The 18,651-nt window shown below is 35.4% G+C and overlaps 1 protein-coding gene across 1 annotated transcript in view; it reads right to left on the minus strand.

Moving 5' to 3' along the window:
• The window catches only part of Cox10 (cytochrome c oxidase assembly factor heme A:farnesyltransferase COX10), a 122,250-nt gene that overhangs the window by 98,001 nt on the left and 5,598 nt on the right, over positions 1–18,651 (minus strand). The window lies entirely within an intron of this gene.

The raw sequence follows: 18,651 nt of genomic DNA on the forward strand, positions 1-18,651 counted from the left end.
AAATCTAGGATGAATAATATTCTCACACTGCACAGACCTTGACCCATCTCCTCTTCTGGGTGGTTGGTCAGCCAAAGAACTCCAAGCTTTCTCATAAAAAAGATTCAGTAGGAGTCTTCATTAAAGGCAAGCCTTACTACTAGGCTCCATCTTAGCGTAACTACAGCTATTAATCAATTCTGAACCAATGGCCTGACCTAAAACTGATATGACCTCCTTCTCCATGGTCTTACCTGTCTGCCTCCTCCAGTAAGAATTACTAAATATATTCCCTGTAACTAAAGAAATAGAAATACACACACACACACACACACACACACACCACATTTTGAAACAATTACAAACCGACCTGACTGGCCTACAAGAAAGTAAACATCCTGTTGAGAACTGTCTATGAGAACAAGTCAAAGAATTATATGTGGTCTCTTGGAGCTAAGTGCTAAAAGGAAAATGGGGCCCTCTGTCCTGGGATTGCAAAGAAATTAATTCTGCCAACCAACAGTGAAGTTGGAAGGGGACCTTGAACTACAGCTGAAAACAATAAGCTCAACTGACACCTAGCTTTTAGTCCAGTGAGACCCTGAATAGAGACTGGACCAGGCCCACAAGATTTCTGACTTATAGAAATGGTAAAACAATGACTCTTTTGTTTTAAGCTGTTAAGTTTGTGGTAATTTGTTTTGCAGTCATAGAAAACTAGTGCACTGTAAGGAGGGTGGCGTTTAAAAAGATGACTCTAACAGCAACACAAAAGACTGGATGAAGGGGAGAAAATTTACCCAGAAAACGACTTACAGGACATTGCAGTGTTAGGTGAAAAAAAATAAGGCATGCACTGGATGGCCTTGGTGTAAACAGGGTCAATAAGTATTTAAGGTGGTAACCAGGGCTTCATTACTGAATAAATATGAACAGTTATAATAAGAGCTAAATAATTCAGTAACTCAAAGAATAAATTAAATGTTAAAAGATAAAAGAGAGTCAACTAGCCTAACCTTTCTCCTGGTATAATCATCCCTTCTACAATATTCCAGTGTATGCTATCTCCAAATTTGGTGCCAGGAAGTTATTGCTCCCTGAGCAACGTTTCCTGCTCAGAAGAGATCTAGCTTCTCCAACATTATCTTGCCAATCAAGTCAAAACCAACTTCCTTGAAATACCTACCAATGGACGCAATTTATGTCTTCTTGAGCAATAATGAATTAATTTTTACTTTTTTGACACAACCCTTCAATTCCCCAAACGCAACGAACCCCAACAGTCTCTGCGTCTGCAAGTGAAATATCCTAGAAACCAATCTCACCTGACTTTCTGTTCATACTTTCTAGAAACACTGTTGTTTTTCACTATTTCAAAAGTACTTAGCACAGAACCTGGTAAATAACTAGGTTTAAAAAATACACTCTTAGTAATTATTAAAATGTAATTCCTAGAATTCTAGATGAAATACTTTTCTGGTCACTAAACTTGGACTTTACATGTGAAAGTTGTGCTTAAAGGAATTTACATACATCAAGCTCCACATGCTTGGATATTAAACCTCATCTCTCTTCTTCTAGGTGAGTGACTAGATAGCAATCCTTTAAGAAATGTAGCCTATAAATGACAATGATAAAAACAAAACTTTTGTTTCTGAAGAACTTTACAATGCAAAGTGTTTTTACCTTTTATTAAAACTTTATTAGTTCACTTTTTTTTTTTTTAATGTGGTGCTGAGGATCAAACCCAGTGTTCCACACATGCTAGGCAAGCACTCTACCACTGAGCCACAACCCTAGCCCTGTTTCTTAATTCTCAAAAGCAATGCACTTCAAAAGTAGGGAGTGACTACCTTAGGGACATGGTAAGAAAATAAGAGAAGCCTCACTTTTATTTAATCTTTTAATTGTGTGTGTGTGTGTATGTGTGTGTAGTGTGTTAGGGATAGCAAGTGCTCTACTACCAAACTAGATACTCAGTTCTAATTCTCTTTTAAAACCTGTATTCGGTGTGTATTAAAATGAATACACTGTGTATGGGTTCATGTATTTTACTTTTAAGTAACTATACATTTATATATTTATATATAATAGCATAAATTTCATAAATATTTAAGTACACTTGTTTTTTACTTTATTTTTTTTTTAACCACTGAAACACATCACTAACAAACTTTGGAGAACCCTACTCTAAAACAAACAACAACGCAAGCAATGCTAGTTACTAATGTCTGATTTTTTACACATAGAGAACTGTAAATCAGTTTATGTATAATATTTGGCTCTCTGCTTTATGGGATCTTCTTTAATAAATACTCCAAAGACTAATCTACACAAGAAAATCCCGAGGTAAAAATGCACACTTACGCAACTGCCTAGTGGAGTACAAAACCTCAAACCAGCAAGTCAAGCTTTAACACTGTATCCCTGGGAGAGGATCCATCAAGTTTTAAGGGGAACTTCAAAGAGTCACAGAAGAGGGATCTCCTATTCGGGGTAGATCAGAGGAGCCCTACTGTACATAGTTACTTCTGCAAAAGAGGGGGCTTTATTTATCACCTGTAAACCAAGGCTTTATAGGGCCTGCAGTGCAAAGTTAGCCAGCCTCCCTAGTCCTAGCCTCACAGAATACTTTTCAGAGCACAAATTAAGCACTTGGGAGGTTTTGCAAAAGGTTTTCTTAAAGAAGCAATTTTATCAAGATTTTTTTTTTAAAGTTCACTAGTTTGAGAATTATTGGTCTCTGAACATAAGCATAATGGATGCACTTCATTTCCTTTCTAAGATCATCAATTAAAAGTAATCATAAGGATTATATTTAAAAACTGGTGATCTACATCCTGCTTTATTATCTCTGTCTCTTATTGCCCCATTTTTTAAAGCACTCACCCCAAAAGAATTAAGTAAAAAATAACATTCCAATAAATCAATCTTGATAATTATCAAGTCTGATAAAAGATTGGTAGAAAAATTAAAACCACTGGCTAAATGAGATTTTGAGGTTCTCTATAGATTTCAAATTATCCTTATGATCTATTATATCTCATTATCCTCCATAGCAGATACTACATAATATTGTAATCCAAATTCCACGAACCTAAAATGTATTGTCTTTAATTAGAAAGTTGACCAAGAGAAAGTTAATGAATTTCCATGTGGTTTTGTTCATGCATGGGTCCAAGAATGGAATAAGTTTTTATTAGCAGATCTCAAAGTACAAAATAATATAACTGAATTCAGAGGCAGGAGTTAAAGTCTCTTCTGATTTTCGAATGAGAACATATTTTTGATTGAAGAGCTGTTCCTATGATTTCCATTTCTATTAACACCTTAAGCTTCAAATGGTTGAATTTCTAATTTAAATGAATGCTGTAAGCATCACAGGTTGGCAGCATTCTGTGAACTTCCTAATACAGTCATCTTACCAACACACATATCAAAGGAGGTAGTAATTCTTATTGTTAAATTCAGATGATGATGAGAGGCAGAGTATTTTATTCTCAGACACATTAAAGGATATCAATCAGGGGTAACTGATTACAAACCATAACCACTTCTGGATGAAAGACAAGACTTTTTATAGAGATTTAAAGTAACCCAGCTGCAAAACTAAGAACTTATTAGGTAGGGCTTCCTGTCCCCCGCCACCCCCGTATACTTAATGATCAAGGCTAGTGGAAAGTCTCAGAATAAAATTGAATCTCTCAACTTCAATCTTACTGAAAAAAACACTATTACCAAAATGAAACATTTAAGTATGGTCACCAGAGCAATTCACCAGGATGCATTTGGTTTGCATTTAGCAGTCAGAAAAAGGAAAATGAAGTATCCCTCAGGTCTGATAAATACATAAATAAGAGTTGTTCAATATTAAGCAAATTATACAACACTGAGATTCTAAGACTGTTCTTTCAATTACAGTTTTTCCTTGAAACAAAGAGCTCTTCTACTGTTTTTGAAATACTTTTCCATAAAACCGATGCCTATGAACTAAACTGATGCCTAAAATTGAAAGGTTTAAAAAGTGGAAACGTATCTTTGTAAATGAAGTTGATAAGAAGAAATTGATACTGGAGCAGCTTTTCACTCAAATGGTAAAGCTATATCTCAGTCTCTTATCAAAATTATAAGCTTGATTGTCCAGAGAGTAGATATTATATAAGAAAAACATTTAAAATAATTAAGAATCAACTACATTTGATTATTTTTCACAACACGTGTAACAGGTCAATAAAATGGACCTACTCACCTGTTCATCTGTACACAAATGCATACACAAAGTTTCATTATTTTCTTTTTCACTGAGAATTTTTATTTACTTCCAGTAAGAAAATCATTATGTAACAGTGTTGAGTACATAGTTAAAGTATTCAAGAGAACTTTCTAGCAAGAAGAATCTTTTAGAAATAATTTTATATTACAAACAAATAAAAGAATTCTGTTATTGGTTCTATTATTCCTTTAAGTGAATGTGAAAATCGATAGTCATTTCCCAAGTCTAAAAGTAATTCATAGACTACATTCATGTTTACTACTTATCTAGAGGGAAAAGAAAAGAAAAAAAATTCTAAGCTGTAGTCTGCATCATTTAGAAATAAGCAAAGTGAAGTATTTGAGGATCCCTCTAAGCTCCAAAGGAGTACAGTTTTCACAGATTTGATGAACTTTAAGAGCAACATGGTGTGGCTATCTTCAATCCCCTCGTTATGCTCTACACAAAATATGGCAGCAAATTATAAACTTCAGGACATAACGACAGCTGGTGAAAGAGATGTAATAAAAAACAGACTGAGATCTACAAAAACACAGTAGCCCAAAGTCACTGGTTTAGACAGAATGCTTTTCAGCTATGGCTAAGTGATGAACTACTACAGTACAGTAAAATATAGTCATGTGCTGCACATGACATTCTAGCCAACAAGGCATCACATAAACAACAGCGGTCCTGGAAGATTTATATCGCCTAGTGACACTAGCACATTTTAGTTTGTGTAATTAACCCTCTATGATGTTCACACAATGAAAGCTCCTGACAGTGCATTTCTCTGAACATGGTTTTGCCATTAAGTGATGTGTGACTACAATAGATTACCTGTAATTAAAAGGCTAAGCTGTAAAAAATTCTGCAAATGATGTCCACAGAGTTTACTATACATTTTTTTCTTCTCCCAGTAAGCAACTGGGTTTTTTTTAGCACTTATTATGTGCAAAGCACTGGGCTCAACAAAGGGAATTTGACAATAAACAAGACAGAGAAGGTCCCTATTCTCCTGGGGCTTCTACCCTGGTGAAGATACAAGTTGATGATGCTACTCACAAGAGGGAAGAACTGGCAGAGAGGAGAAAAGGCCACGACAGGTGAGAATTCTATTAAGCTGGGTTAGTAGGCTATTGGAGAATTCCCACTAGATGGAAACTAGACCTGTATTTTCTCATGTGAAATTTGGAAGCAAAGTAGTTTGTGGAGAGTGAAGAGAGACTAGAGGAGAGGTTACTGGATGGACTTTCCAGATTCAAAAAGTGTTTTTCAGTGTTATGGAAACCATAAGTATTAGGGTCATCAGATAAAATACGGATTCCTAATTCTCAACCCAGACCCAGAGAAAAGGAATTTAGGGGAAAAATTTAGGGTACTAAATTTGTATCAAAATAAGCATCCCAAGTGTCTCAGGAGGCAAATGAAGCTAGAGAACCACTGGACAGTGAAGTCCTTTAGGTTGACAGTAGACTTTTGGGTGAAAAGAAAACTGAGTAAGAAGCCAATGCCCTCAATGCAACAAAAAAGTGAGAGGAGGCTTTCAGGGTTCAGATAAATGTTCGCCAACAGCTCTGTCATGTGGCTCATTTCCATCTATAGCTAAAGTTCCAACACTGACCTATACCTTCTCAAAGACAATGCATACTTGGGCTAGTTGGCCTTCCTCTCTTGCACAGTGTCATACAGACTAAACCTCAACACAAATGATAAGTCTCAAAATGTGTATCTGATTATTAAGATAATAGGGGGAAAAATGCTGACAGATCAGGACACATTTATAAACACTACTGGAGAAGCAGAGTTGGCAAATCAGTCTTCATTAAAATATATCACATATGAAATGCACATGTTAGTGGCAGTTACAGACTAAAGGGTGGTGTTTCATTTTCCTCTGGAAAAAACCATGAAGGGGAGAAACAAGCAGCTTCAGGCCCCTTTCCAGGAAGAAGATAGGTTGTTGCATAATAAGGCAGCCCAGGGATGGTTATGAGGAAACAGAAGTTGGCTACTGTCAGAGTTGACTAGGCTGGGTTTTAGATGTTTTGGCTTTTCAAATGATGGATGTAGGAATTATGCTATACTTTACAACTCTGCTTGCAGCTGGACGTTGCCAAGCTGCAGAGTTCTGGAGAAGTTTCTATTAAAAGCTTTCCTTCTCTTTTGTGTAAGGAAGTCCCTGCCTTTCCACATTCTTCTCTCTTTCCTTCTTTCTGCCTATAACAGAACATTAGGATGGTGGGGCGGGGCAGGGGGCAGGTAGGTAATCCATCTTGTGGTCTAAAGGACAAAAACCACAAGCTCATGATGACAGAGAGAAAGAAAGTAGCAGGTACACCGGTGACATCCTTATGCACTAGCTCTAGACTCTTAACTTCAGAATACTTAATCAGTGAGAAAAATTAACTCTATTTACTGTTTACTGTTTTTCAAGTTTTCACTTACATATGAAACTGAGCCAGTTTTTCTCTTTCTCTCTTTTTTAATGTTGCAAAAATTTGTTCAAAACACTTCTCATTCTCAGAAGTTTATAGTTACCTTTCCCTAGCATCTATCACACTACCCTACTTATCATTAGTTCAATTAATTTAAGAAAATGATTAATAATTAAATGATCAGAAAACAGACCAGCCTAACTAAATATATCTTTCATCAAGTTGGAGCATTGGCTAATTCATCTCCACAACCTCAGTCCTTCCAGAAACCAACTGAAATAGTGGAATAAAAACAAAAATCAGAGAAAAACCTGTATTAGTAATAAATTAAGTAAAGAGAAAAAACCTGCATCAGCAATAAACTGAATAAAGAGAGTATACTCAAAACCTCAAGAAACAGTTGTTAAATATAGTACAATTGAGACTTAAATAAAGACAGCTGACTCATTACTTTCATTATTTGAAAAGCAAAAAATTAGACTAACTAAATACCCACTAATAAAGAAATGAATAAATATGGTAAATAAAGGCTATCCTGATGATACCCCTTTCTCCTTCCTGATGAGGAACAAGGCCAGAGGGAGGATGGACCATGAGTTGGGCGGGAGAGACTCCATTAGAAGACCTTCCGCCATCACAGTACAGGAATACTCAAAGACATCGGCATCACAACTAGAAAGGGCTACTGTGGTCACACTAAAAAGAAAACAGGGCCCCCCTTGACATAATTCTTACTGAGACAATGCAGAACATTTTTCTGAGTACTTCATCCAGTGTAGCAGGCCACACACTAGTACCAGGCCTTGGCAAGTGGGGGTACTCTTCCAACTCACCAAGCAGTGGCATCAGAGAAGAGGTTGACACAGATACTCCATATGCCCAGAGTAGAGGCAGAGGCTTGTGGTCTGGGGTGTAGCCCAGCACTTGCCTAGAGTACCTACCTAGAATGTGTGAGGGCTTGGGTTCTATCCCACCACTGCCCCACCAAAAAACAGTGGCAAGAAAACAGATGAAGAAGGACACTGGCACTATGGTTTCAGAAATGTGATGAAAAAATCTTTTTGAGAAAAAGTTCCATTGCTGGTTGTTCCCTCCTTTTCTCCTTCAGGCCAAAGGATTGCTGTGCCAGAATAAAGACAGATAACCTCCATTCTTTTAGCTTAAAATGTGAGAAAAGTCCAATGATACCAAGTGAAACTGTTAAGCATTCACACAATTTATATATAATGAACTCCTACTATGTGCAGGAGTTGCTACAGGCAGGAAGAACATAACAATGCAAGCACACCAAATGCCCCATTCCCATGGGGCTTATATTCATCTGGGGGTCTATCTACCTTCTGGAATAGTCTTGCCTTCATTCAAGAATGGATAAAGATGAGAGGCAAAATGGATCAATGCAAATTCACATACAAGATTTTACAATATTAATTAAAAAAAAGGAGCATGGAAGCAAAAGTTTAAATGTATTTTTGAAAATGATACACCATAAAACTGCTAGATCTCCTCAGAAGAGAAAGATCCATGCAGGTGGCTTACATCAGCCATACACACCCTTCATTCTGTTCACAACCTTAGAAATATAACTGAAACACAGCAGGCACTCAGGGAGTATCAGGTGAATAAGAAAAAGTAAATTTTTACACTCTAGAAAAAACAAACCATATAAAACAGATCTTTATCTGTTTAAGAAAAATGTGAAGAAAGAAAAACTACCTTAGTAGAATGTTAAAAGTCATGAGATGTAATAAAAAGGAGACAGCAAAAAATCAAATCAGTACTGTACATAACATATCTCAGAGGACCTTTCCAAATGAAGTGGAAAATTATAGAGAGGAAAGCAAGCAGAGAGAGTGTAACAAAGAGGCAATTACCAGAAAATGAAATAATTAGTGTTAATACAAAAAAAAAAAAAAAAAAAAAAGGCAGGGGGAGATAACCTTATCATTATTTCATTATATTTCTGGGGGGAAAAAAAGGAAAAATTCAACAAATAATCAACTAAATTTTTTTTTTAATTTTCCCCAAATCAATTCATTTGAAAATGTATTTCTCTATTTAAAGAAAACTATAAAACTTCAGGGGCATAAAAGATGATCTGAATAAATGAACATGATATAATATGGTAATGGCTCAGATCATCCCCACATCAGTATGTAAACACTGAAATTCCCATTAATATACTAGCAGAATACTTTGGGGTTGGCTAGGAAAGGAGGTAATTACAGGGATAAAGCTTCATAAATTCTTAAACTTGTGAACAGGATACTCAAAAACTAGTTAAGAACTTAGTAAAAAGTGGTTCAATGTCTACTTTATACTACTAAGCCAAATATATGTTCTATAAATAATTTTAACATCAAATTTGAAATTATACAAGTGTCAGATTAACAAAAAGATAGATATTTAATTATAAAATATACATGTAGAAAAGTCAGAAACCCAAGGAAAAACATTAACAAAATTTGGTTACATAAAATTAACTTTTGCAACTCAAAACACTGATAAATGAAAAGAAGCAAACAAAAAATCAGACACAGGACATATGCAACAGATTAAATAAATAAAATCAAGTCTTTAAAGAACCCTCAACTACATGTGGTATCACATGCCTATTATCCTAGTTACTCAGGAGGCTGGGGCAGGAGTTCCAGGCCATTTAGGAAGACCCTTTCAAAATAAAAATTAAAAAGGGCTGGGATGTAGCTCAGTGGTACAGCACTTGTCAAGCATGTGTAGGGCCCTGAGTTCAATCCCCAGGACTGAAAAACAAAACAAAACAAAAAACCCTTATAAACAATAAAGACAAAAAGACAAACAGAAAAGAAGTCTGGAAGGCCAAGAGTCTATTCATAAAAGAAATACAAATAATTAACAGATAAATAATATAAAACCTCACAGATATTTTTAAACATAAAATTAATATAAGTTGATTTGTGAAAAATATCACTTTTACATATCAAATTGGTAGTTACTTAGAAAAATACACTATTATCTAGCATCCACTGATAAAGGTATGGTGGGTAAGCTTTGGTAGCAGCAACAACTGGTAAACCATTATTGAGGGAAATCTCTCAATGAAAGTGAAAAGCCTTAAAAAGCATGGGATATCCTTTGACCCAGCAAGGCACTTGCATGTCCTTATCCTAGGAAAATCATCATAAATTTGCTTCAAAGATATTCATTACAGCACCATTTATAAAAGTAATAATAAAATGAAAACTACCTCAATAAAAGTAAATAAATTATGGTATATCTATGCAGATGTATGCCATATATCATTATAAACAAAGGCACACTTCTATGCCTTTGAAATACTTACAAAGATACATGCATAATAATATTAACAAATATTAGTTTTAATAACAAGAAATTAGAGACTATTTGAATATCCATTCAAAGGGAAACGGTTCCATAAATTCAATACAATTCACACAAGGAATACTATTGCCTTAGAAAAAGAAAGTAAATTTAATTGTACTGATAAAATATGTCTCTGGTATACTATTTAGGGAATAAGGCAAATAAGTGAACAGATTGTGATATGACCCCCTTTTTATAAATCAAACAAAAGATACTATATTTGCAGTTATATAGCACAATATAACCTAATAATAATTATGATTAACCTTTCTTGAAAATTTACTAGATATGGTACTAAATTATTTACTTTAATTATTCCTTATAATTCTCAAAATAATTCTTTCAGGTGGGATTATCCCCACTTTACTGATGAAGACACTGAGGCTTTGAGACATGGGAAAAAATGTGCCTGTAATCATAAAGTCAATAAACTGTATACCAGAGATTTCAACCCAGCCAGTCTAACCCCAGAGGCTGTGCTACTAACATTAAAACACAGACTGTACAGCTGAAATACTGTACGCAAAATGTCTAGTTACTATATGAACTACTAGGGACTTCTTGTACATTATTTTATGGTTTTGTCCTCAGAAAAATATTGCTTTAAATTAAAAAAAAAAACAAAACACCCAAGATAGGACAGACTCATTGACTAAAAAAATTAACAGTTACAAAAAACATATTAAAGAGCATTACTTTTTAAAAATTGCAGAAAATATTTATACTATCTTACACATATTTAAAAAACAAAAATATGATATGCATAGAAGAAAATCCACAAACTAAATAAATGTATTCAAATTTTCAAAAATGGTTATTATTTTGACATGGTGAAATTAAGTGGGGCTCTTCTCTTTTTTTATTTCTATTTTTCATTTTATTCACAAAAATAAATAATAGACATGAATTTAAAGTTTCAAACAATAGAAAACGTCAAGTATTTTCTCTCATATGCAGAAGCTAGAGCAAAATAAAGAAAAAAAAGGGGTCAGATATAAAGAGAGGCAAGATCAATGGAGCAGAAGGAGGCTGAGAGGACAGACAGGAAAGGGGAGGAAATGCAAAATGAATCTGACAAAATTACACTAAGTGCATGTATAAATATACCACAGTGAATTGCACCATTATGTGTATCTATTAAGCACCAATTAAAAATAACTAAAAATAAAATAAAATAAAAAAGACTAATAGATATATAATTATACTATAATATTTTGTAAGATATCATTAAGGTAATTATTTCCAAATATAAACTTCAAGAAATCATCATAATTCTATTCAATTAATACTTTTATAAAATGTGCAAAACCCCTTGGTACAGCTACATAATAAATGAATATTACAGTGATATGGCTTTTAAAAATTAAGCCAGCAACCTAAAATAAATCTTGCACCCTTTCTTCTTGATCTTTTTCTTTTAATAAAGCACAGTATTCTAGATTCTAGGAGAAAAAAAGATCTATACATTCATACACTACAGTTTATATCAGTTCCATCAACAGTATAATCTATTGGTTCCAATAAACATCTATTTTATTATTCTGGTCTCAGGAAATGTGTTGTAACTTTTCAGTACAGATGTTAGTCAGGAAAAATGTTCTGCTTTTTATTGACCTATATTAAGTATGAACTCTGTTGAGTCACTAAAGCCTCTTATGATCCTAATCCAAATAAAATTTCCTTACCCTAGTGTGGTCCATGCAACAAACTCCAAAAGCAGATTGTAAATAGCTCAGTTGGCAAGAGAAACTCAAGGGAGACATATTATTCCTTCTTTATAAACTCAGTCTTACTTCCTTTCATAGAAAAAAAAAAAATCTTTAAATGACATTCACACCAGCAAATGTTTGGCTGGTATCCTGGCCTAAGTGCCAAGGCTTCAGGCAGCTGCTCCCCAGCTATCTTACAAAGGAAATGTAAGGATGATCACTATATGGCCCTCCCTTATTCTACATTTAATTATCCTTGGTATATTACTGCTATAAACAAAAGGAGGCAAGGAGAGACTAGTTCTATAAAAGTGATCGCTGACTCTCAGATATTTCTGTCCTGACTATCATTAGCTCTAAATGAATTGCCCAAGATGTTAAGAGTCCAAAAGAAATCAATTCATGGATATCAGGGATTTTCTTAAAGAAAAAATCCTGCTGATACCAAGACATGTGAATTCAAGTAATAAATTAATAGGGAGGAAAAAGGTCAGAGAAGTGGGTAGGGGTCACCCAAAGGGTGCTGCTTCTTCAAATGGAATAAGCAGAAGGAAATGACTTTAATTCAATTAGTACATTTAGAAACCTGGGGCATGGAATATATAAAATCATACAAGGGTAAATTTACTGCTTTGGGACTGTTCCATCTGTGGATGCAGGTAAAGCTGTGGTTCCCTTTTTCTCTGGCTGTATCTTGCTTTTGTATGCCTGTTATGTGGTTCATATTCTGCCCAGCTGCCTTTTCCTACTTCCAGCTATACTAACCAACTACTGCTGCTCTCACTAGGTGAGTTTTCTCCAATCCACACAGATGACTGGGTCTGGGACTGGTATTGACTGCCTATCATGCCTCCTTCAGTTTTTTGAAGTGTCTGGGACGACAAGCATCAGAATCATTTCGTATTCTGTGAAACATGCAGATCTCTGGGTCCTACTCTGCCCTAGGTGAATTTTGGGGATTGTGGCCAGAATCACCATTTTAACAAGAACACCATAAGTGCTCCTTACTGCACTAACATTTGGGAACCAATGAGTTAATACACACTATACAAAACAGTATGATTACTATTTGGGTGGGGAGGAGGTTACAAGGGATTGAACTCAACCACTGAGCCACAACACCACCCCTATTTTGTTTTTATTTAGAGACAGGGTCTCACTGATTTGCTTAGCACCTTGTCATTACTGAGGCTGGCTCTGATCTCATGATCCTCCTGCCTCAGCCTCTTGAGCCACTGGGATTACAGGTATGAGCCACTGCGCCCAGCAACAATATGATTATTAAATGATTAACTTCATAACTGCTTGAGATTTCTGACCCCATGTTTTTTTAATTTGTTCTAGTTATACTGACAGTAGAATGCATTTTAACACTCTGTACAGAAATGGAAACTTTTCCTTTCTCTGGCTGTACGTGGTACAGAATCATATGGGTAGTATAATCATACATATATAGGGTATATCTCATTCCACCAACCTCTGAAACCATATTTTACATATCAAAAACTGAAATGCTAATTCAGATATTCAACCATATAAACCACATAAAAGAAAAAACGATAGGGGCTGGAGTTGTGGCTCAGTGGAAAAAGCACTCGCATAGCACGGGTAAGGCACTTGGTTTGATTCTCAGCACCACATAAAGATAAATAAATAAAGGTATTGTTCATCTACAACTAAAAAATATTTTAAAAAAGAAAACTTAAAAAAAAAACCATACAACCAAAGCCAGTGTTACGGTTTAGATATGTGGTGTTCCTCCTAAAGCTTACATGTGAGACAATGCAAGAAAGTTCAGAGGTAAATGATTAGATTATGACAACTTTAATAGTGGAGTAATCCAAGGATATGGTCCGGTGCGGTGGCTAGAGTAGGTAGTTCACAGGGCGTGTGTCTAGAGTATATGTTTTGTCCCTGGTGAGCAGGAGCTCTCTGGTTGCCATGTCCTGAGCTGCCTTCCTCTCCTATACCCTTCCACCATCATTTTCTGCCTCATCTTGGACCCAGAGCTATGAAGTTGCACTGAACCTCTGAAACTGTAAACTAAACTTAACTTTTCCTCCTCTACATTGTTCGTCTAGTGTTTTGGTCACAGCAACAATAAAACTGACTAAAACAAAAAGTATAAAGAAAGATGTGGCCAAAAGAAATATTGATCTTAAATCAGTTCATACTTTCCTCTGTTCTTAATGAAATAAACAAAATGGGAATAAACTTTAATTATTAAGTGAACTATTTAAAGCAGCTCACATATGACTCAAAGAAGAGTGACAATTATTTCCTAACTTAGCAATCAGTCAACACTGACTTCCTAATTGTCAGCTGTGGTAATTTTCTAGTTGGGCTTCTCAACAGACCTCTAGCATTTGACAGTGCAGATTACTTCCTTTATTAAGTTCAGATTCTACTCTTTTGGCTTCTGTGGCAGGACTCTTTCCTGTTTTCTTCCCTCTGACCACTCATTTCTTTGCAGATTCCCTTATAAGCCTTTCCCAAATCTTAAGAGAGGAATACACACAAGCCCTTTGATACACTGCTCTCCTCAACTCTACATGTTGACCTATACTGTACACACTTCAGTAACCTTATTCACTCCCATGGCTTCACTGCCAATCCCATTTGATGATCCCTGGTTCCCCCAGGCCAGTGTTCTACCCAAGTTCCTGTTCATCATAGCAACCTGCCCACTAGATATGCCAGTGGCAACTCAAATTCCACTTGGCACAATTGAAACCATCATCTTTTCTTCAAACCTGTTTCTTCTTTCTAGAAGAAGCCTAGACTTTTTTCCTAGAGGAGGGGAAGCAAACTCACATGTTTATGGGGGCAACGAAATACCACATTCATTTTTTAAGAAATGTGTGTATAGCTCTTAATACACCAAGCATGTAATTTGCAAATGTGAACTCAATTAATATTCAGAGCAACACTTTAAAGTAAATACTACTATTATACCTATTTTATACACAGGTAAACTAAGACACAAAGAGATCACAGAACTTGTTCAATGTCACTCAGCTAGCACAGGAACTCTGGCTCCTAGGACAATATACTGCTCCATCTCAGAGAGCTGGGTAAGATTTAGAATAATAAATTAGACTAGGAACCAGGAGCTGGTGAATACTTGCTTTACATAAAACTATTCAACTCTGCAACTTCATGTCCTCAATGTTTTATTTTATGCCTCCCTAGCACTCTATTGCAATCTAAGGTTCTGTTCATTCTATTTCCTTGTTGATTATATTTCTCTTTCTTTTCCTCATTCCCTGTCTCAGGCTCAGGTTAGCCCCAAATCATTTCTCAAAGGATTATCACTACTGGTCTGTCATTGTTATTGCCTCTCACTAGTCCACACTCTTTTAAAGCAAATCAGCAAGCACATTCTATAAATGACCAGATGAATTTCAGGCTTCCTAGGTAATAAGGTTTCTATCCCAAGCACTCAATTCTGTCAAGGTAGCATGTATCAGTATAGTATGAGTGGGTATACCTGTGTTCCAATAAGACTTTATTTATAAAACAGGTGATCTTTGGTCAATAGCACTAATATAAAAGTATTCATCTTTCTTCTACTGAAATAAATTCCAGAAGGTCCCAAAACCTTAGAGAATATACAAATACAAATATTTCACAAAAAGGCTTTTGTAACTACACAATAATAAAATTTTCTCAGCATGAAAAGACTCAATGAATTTGAATACATAAAAGTTAAAAAATCAGTGGGGAAGTAAAATAAAACAACAAAATACCACAACTAAAGAAAAAGAAAAAGGTATAAAAGGAATATTTTCAATGAATGTGATGGATAAAATGTTAATTTTCTTTATTTACTTGCAATTAATTGGAAATGAACCTATCAGTGCCTCCCATGCTGTTAGGCATGGTGTTGGGTGTTTTAAATTTATTATTGATTTAATTATTAGAAATAATTAAGAATATAAGGGATATCAAAGATACAAGAGGCAAACAACAGAAAAAAAAATATACCTGATCAAAATAAGAGAAAAAGATGATAAATCCCACGAAAACCTACACAATGAAAATTTACAAAAATCTTTCAATGAACAAACTGGCAAAAATGGTAAAGACTATGTAGGAGTAGAGTGAGACAGAAACAAATTGGTTGACATCAAAAATTAAAATGTTTAAAGTAAGCCACTGTATTCTTACACACTTATCTTACAGATAATGTCAGAGACTTATGGGAACACAGTTAATCAAATAATTGTTTTTAATTGCAAAAAGTTAGCAATAACCTAAATACTTACCTATAAAGGAATACTTAAAGAGTGGCAGATCCATTAAAGGAACAGTATGCTGTGAGGTGAATACTGGCAGTGAAAGCTATGTTTACAAGATAATTGCAAGTTATACAATTACAACTATATGTAAATATATGGAAAAAGGGAGAGAAAGTAAATGATCCTACTATTTCTGGTAAAGAAAACAATTATATCTGTATATATACAGAAAAGGCTATATTTCAAGTAGTTTTTCAGAAAAGGCACTTTTTCAGTTTAAGATGTATATTTAAACTTTTTTTTAAACAACATACCTATATTAGTTTAACAGTAATTAAGACACTTAAAAGATAAATAAGGAAAATCACAAAGTGATCATATTCCTCCAAAAAAAAAAAAAAAAAAACCTTCCAGAACTTTCCACTGCTGTAGTATAATAGCCCAACTCTCAACATGACCTCTGCCTAACTCTTCAATCTCAGCAAGTGCCTCTCCTATGTGACACTTAAGCCATACTATGTTACTCAAAGTCATACTGCTATTCCCTAAACATGCCAGGATGAACTGGCTTCTTTGCCTTTACAAAGGCTTCAGTCACTGCTTAAAATTCCCCTCCTCAATTTCCCTTCCTAGGTAATGCTCATTTCCCTCAAGCCCCTGTGCAGGCAGAAACGATGTATCTTAAACAATCAAACAGATATCTGTAATCATCTGCCAATTAACCTTTCAGTGGCTCCTTTGCTTCAGGCATGCTGTTGGGAGTTTAGATGCATTATGTGATTTCATTCCTAAACCACTATTATCATTCCTAATATACAGATGTGGAAATAGTATCAATAAAGTTAAGGAACTGCCCAAAGTCTCATTGACTAGTAAATATCACAGCCAGGATCAGAACTCAGACTGAGGCCCAAAACCAGTTTACTGAAGAGGTTGAGAGAATCTGACTGAATATAAGACAGGCAAGCCAGTCTTCCACAGACAGGGAGAACAAGTATAGGTGAAAGGATTGATCCTAGTCACAGGGTAGAAGATGGAGAAAGGGAGGTATGATTGTGGAGAAGAGTTTAACCATTCCAGATTACAATGTTCCTTTAAAACCAGGCAGCCAGGAGGCAATATGGAAAAAGAGTAGACGTGTGCAGGTCAGGAAAACTGAAGGCAATATTTTGGCAAAGCTAGTCTGGCAGCTCTGAGTAGCATGAACTGCCATGTTGGGGAGAGGGAAGCAGGGAATAAAAGTAGAGAGGACAGTTAGGAGCTACTGCAAAAAAACAATGTCTCCATTTCTTTGGGACTTGAATAGGAATGATGGCTTAGGAAATGAAGATAAGAAAGCAAATCTTACACGTATTACAAAAGATTCTCTTGGTAACAGATGTTTGACTAGAGGTGAAGGGGAGAATGGACAGCAAAGGATTAGACTGAGAGGCCTCATTTCTTAAGTGACATCCGTATGACCATAACTATCTCTGGTCATTCGTAACATGTTAACAACATGACACTCTGACCACTTGTGTAATAACAAAAAAATAACTTCTTTAGAAATGTGATTTCTTGCCTAGTTAGCATAAAGCACAAAGATATGTTTTCAAGGATACCTGTAGAATCAGTCTCTCTAGAGTTACACTATGCAAGTCTCTTTATTTATTTTTTTTATTTTTTATTTTTAAATATTTATTTATTTATTTATTTTGGTTTTTGGCAGACACAACATCTTTGTTGGTATGTGGTGCTGAGGACTGAACCCGGGCCGCACGCATGCCAGGTGAGCACGCTACCGCTTGAGCCACGTCCCCAGCCCTGCAAGTCTCTTTAGAGTTACTAAATTCTTTAGCTCCTTCATCAAACTCCCCCTATGTCTATTTATCATCACTCCAAAACTATTTTCATTAATCGAAGTTGGGCACTGTTGGAGGAAATTGTCTGGCTTACCTCCTTTCACTCTGAATTTTCAAAGACAAGTGAACAACATCAATCTTTCCCTGATACTTCTCTACTTTCAAAAGCTTCCCTGTCTCATCGGTTCATCTGACTCCATAACATCACTTAGCACTTTCTGTCCTTCAATAGTACTTGGTTTAACCTCATCATCTGAGAGTGATTCAGGACATACTACCTAAACAGGGTTAGCACAAATAGGTAATCTAAAAGGTAAGCTATGAAATGAGAATAATAATGCTTGTCCTGATTCGCAAGGTTGTTGTCACATCCAAAGGACATAATTATGGGTTAATATCCAACTATAGACAAAAAAAAAATTGGTTCAATATGTTAGCATGAGCCAAACAAACAAACCAGTGGTTCCCAACCTCCTTTCAGCAAAGCAGTCCCTACCCCTGTGCCCATGAGACAGTCTCAGGGGCACTCCAAGGAGCAAAACATAGAAGTGATCTGGGAGTCCAGGTAGCCATTGTGGGTTCACACCAAGCCCAGCAACTCATTTTTTTTTTTTTTTAATTCTAGAACTCAAATACTGCATTTTAAAAATGTGGTAGGTATACAAACATTAAAGGCAAGGAAAAAGCAGGTAAACATTCTAATTATAAATGAAAGATTAGTTTTAATACAACAATTCTGGTGTGATACTATTTATAATTCTGTGTAAACAGAATGCAAAAAAAATGATTCTGAATCCTAATAAAATTGAAGAGAAGAAAAATACTAAT

The sequence above is a fragment of the Urocitellus parryii genome, chromosome 7 (genome assembly GCF_045843805.1).
Source record: "Urocitellus parryii isolate mUroPar1 chromosome 7, mUroPar1.hap1, whole genome shotgun sequence".
Taxonomy (NCBI): Eukaryota; Metazoa; Chordata; class Mammalia; order Rodentia; family Sciuridae; genus Urocitellus; species Urocitellus parryii.